Source organism: Pongo pygmaeus, chromosome 1 (genome assembly GCF_028885625.2).
Source record: "Pongo pygmaeus isolate AG05252 chromosome 1, NHGRI_mPonPyg2-v2.0_pri, whole genome shotgun sequence".
NCBI classification, from domain to species: Eukaryota; Metazoa; Chordata; class Mammalia; order Primates; family Hominidae; genus Pongo; species Pongo pygmaeus.
The window spans coordinates 23353349-23357236 of record NC_072373.2 but is presented as its reverse complement, the minus strand read 5'-3'; the positions used below and the strand labels follow the sequence as shown (position 1 = coordinate 23357236).

Here is a 3888-nt window from a genome sequence, read left to right as displayed (position 1 = left end):
GTACAGACAGACTCACTGTAGTAAAACTATAAGTTTATGTCCCATAAACATAGGGATTCTAATCTATTCCCTTTTGCATGATTCACATAAAAACAGAAGTATGGTACAGTTATAATTGCAGATATGACTTAGATTCTCAGTGAGTCAGAAACTTCATTTTGATTAGGCATTGAGAGAATTGATCCCTCTCCTTATAATTTTCCACTTCTGATGGTTGGAAGCATATTTTTAAGTCTTTTAATTACTCAAAAAAGCTTCATTTTTTAATTTAGCTTTCTGACCCTGTGCTTGTGCCTTCAACAGTCACAATGATTTTCTTTTCCTTGATAAGGAAAACATGCTTGATCCTGTCACAAACACATATAGCACATGTGGAACCACCATAGACCCTGCTGACATGGTTTTTTGTGTTTTGGACAATCTCATAAGAACTTTGGGTCTTATAACACGAACCCCTTGAAGTCTGCCTGGGTACACACCACAGTAGATTTTGGTGCTTTCCCAGCCTTCTTGGTATAAAGGTAAGCAATTCTATTACCAGGGGTTCAGGACAGCCTAGTTTTATTAGAAGCTGTATTGTAGGAAAGCCTACAACAGTATGTCAAACGCTGGACCATTCTGTGTGCCTATAGACAACGTCCCCAGAAGAGGAAAAAGAATGGAAGAATTTTACTAGCTCTTTCTTTTCTTTCAAACCTTGTTGCTCCTCCACTACCCAAGTACTTCCTGTGTCAGGCAACATAGGGTTCCTTCGCCCTTTGGCCTTGCACTTTTGTGACATGGTGCTGGCTGAATTGACATAATGGGTAGTAGGTATATTCCAGAAAGCCATTCCTACACCCATGGTGAACAATAATTTAACAACATACAGAATTGACTGCAAACCACTTAAATGCATGCCACTAACCCCAAATTAAATGTATCCCTATTCATTGTCCCCTTAGCCAAATCCCCCACAAAGCCTATAGCCATTTCAATAACTCCTAACCAGAGGAGGATGACGAAGGGAAGTTAGAAAGGAAGACAGAGGTCTTAAATATCTTACTCTCAAAACTGTTACAGAAGCGTATACTGCTAAGGCCGCTCTAAGCGCCTTGGGAGGGGCCTGTGTAAGCAAGGGGCCCTGAAGCTTGAGCTTCATTAACTTTATGGTAAACCCACTTCTAGTTGTAGAGGACTAAAAACTCTAATTCTACTGCTCGTTCTTCCCACTTAGCTTGGATCTTTATATTTAGCTTTCATTAGCTTAAAACTATGCATATTATGTGCCTAACCTTCAAAATGTTTTTTATATATATGTATATTCCCCTGTGTTTAGCTCAGTGTTCTACCTTTAACATTCAATAACTGTTGGGATGATAATGAGTAGGGTAAATATAACCCTTCTTCATGAAATAATAGATTCTGTTTTCCAAGTTTTCACAATAAGCATTTCTTCTGTAATCAGAAAAAAAAGGTTATTTTTTTAAAAAGTATACAATAATTATTAAAACCTGTAGAATATACCTAGGAAGGTAAGTAAAATATGGTAATTAATTAATTACATGGACTTTTTATACAAAAATTAGCTGGGTGTGGTGGTAGACACCTGTAATCCCAGCTACTTAGGAGGCTGAGGCAGGAGAATTGCTTGAACCTGAGAGGTGGATGTTGCAGTGAGCCAAGATCTCATCACTGCGCTCCAGCCTAGGTGATGGAGAGAGACTCTGTCTCAAAAAAAGACATACATTAAAAAAATTATATGGACTTTTTTATTGTTTTGTAATTTAACACATTGAATAGGCTTGGAAAACACAAACATCCTCCAGACAAAGCATCTGAACCTCTTGCTAATAGAACCATCAAGGGCCATTGTGTAGGTGGTTGCCCTTAATGACTAAAAACATTAGGGGTTTACAGTGCGTCATGCCTGTAATCCCAGCACTTTGGGAGGCTGAGGCAGGAGGATTGTTTGAGCCCAGAAGTTTGAGAACAGCCTGGGCAGCATAGGAAGACCGTGTCTCTACAAAAAATAAAAAATTAGCTGGGCATGGTGGCATGTGTTGGGAGGCTGAGGTGGAAGGATCACTTGAGCCTGGGAGGTCAAGGCTGCAGTAAGCCATGATGGCGTCACTGCATTCCAGCCTAGGCGACAGAATGAGACCCTGTTTCTAAAAACTAAAATTAAAAAATTAGAGAATATAACTTCCCTTTAACAGTTCACTGTGGGAGATGAGTTCCAGACAGGCTCACCTGAATGTCTTATTAAACTGCAGATTTTGACTCAGTAGGTATAGAGGGAGGCCTGAGAGTATACATTTCTCATAAGCTTTCTGGTGATGCCGATGCTGCTGTCTACAGACCACACTTTGAATAGCAAGTCTAGGAAACGTGTTTTTCCCATGCTTTATTGAGTATAATTGTTGTATAATAAACTGCAAATATTAAAGTTTACAATATGATGAGTTTTGGCACAGGCATATACCTGTATAACCATTACCATAAAATAACAAACATCCATTACTGTTTTGTAATTCCTCCTTCCCCCAGGACTTTTCAATAGATCTTTGTTATAATGCACTTGTCACAGTAGAATCTAACTTATATAAACAGTTCAGCGCAACTATCTGTTTTTCTTTTCTTTTTTTTTTTTTTTTGAGACGGAGTCTCGTTCTGTCGCCCAGGCTGGAGTGCAGTGGCGCGATCTCAGCTCACTGCAAGCTCTGCCTCCCGGGTTCACGCCATTCTCCTGCCTCAGCCTCCTGAGTAGCTGGGACTACAGGCACTCACCACCACACCTGGCTAATTTTTTTGTATTTTTAGTAGAGACGGGGTTTCACGGTGTTAGCCAGGATGGTCTCAATCTCCTGACCTCGTGATGCGCCTGCCTTGGCCTCCCCAAGTACTGGGATTACAGGCGTGAGCCACCGTGCCTGGCCAACTACCTGTTTTTCTATATCCCTGTCTTTTATATGTGAGGAGGCACACAGATTGATCAAAAAGGTGTATTTTTGAAACCTTTCAAATATCTTCTCCATGTCTGTTCTTTTATAAAAGAGGATACTTTTGGGTGTTCTGCCTATGGTGTACCCATTCTTTTATTCCTTTACTTTCTTAATAAACTTGCTTTCATTAAAAAAAAAAAAAAAGGATACTTTTCTTTTCTTTTTGTTTTTTTTTTGAGATGGAATCTCACTCTTTTGCCCAGGCCGGAGTGCAGTGGTGCGATCTCGGCTCACTGCAACCTCTGCCTCCCGGGTTCAAGCAATTCTCCTGACTGAGCCTCCTGAGTAGCTGGGATTACAAGAATGCACCACCAGCTGGGCGCGGTGGCTCACGCCTGTAATCCCAGCACTTTGGGAGGCCGAGGCGGTCAGATCACAAGGTCAGGAGATTGAAACCATCCTGGCTAACATGGTGAAACTCCGTCTCTACTAAAAATACAAAAATTAGCTGGGCGTAGTGGCGAGCGCCTGTAGTCCCAGCTACTCGGGAGGCTGAGGCAGGAGAGTGGTGCGAACCCGGGAGGCAGAACTTGCAGTGAGCCGAGATCGCACCACTGCACTCCAGCCTGGGTGACAGAGCAAGACTCCATCTCAAAAAAAAAAAAAGAATGCACCACCATGCCCAGCTAATTTTTGTATTTTTAGTAGAGATGGGGTTTCCCCATGTTGCCCAGGCTGGTCTCGAACCCCTGATCTCAGGTGATCTGCCTGCCTTGGCCTCCCAAAGTGCTGGAATTCCAGGCATGAGCCACCGTGCCCAGCCAAAAAAAGGATACTTTCCAATCTGCAAACTTTGCTGTGTGAATTTCTTAAGCTCCATTCCATTCAATAATTTTCCAGATGAAGTGTTTACCATTTCTGAAATGCTTTCTGAAATTTAGACTTTCCATTTATTCTCTCCACA

The 3888-nt window shown here is 41.7% G+C and overlaps 1 pseudogene; it reads right to left on the bottom strand.

The window, feature by feature from the left end:
* Positions 1 to 237: 237 nt before the first annotated feature.
* Positions 238 to 617, bottom strand: LOC129034667 (large ribosomal subunit protein eL34-like; annotated as a pseudogene).
* Positions 618 to 3888: the final 3271 nt, after the last annotated feature.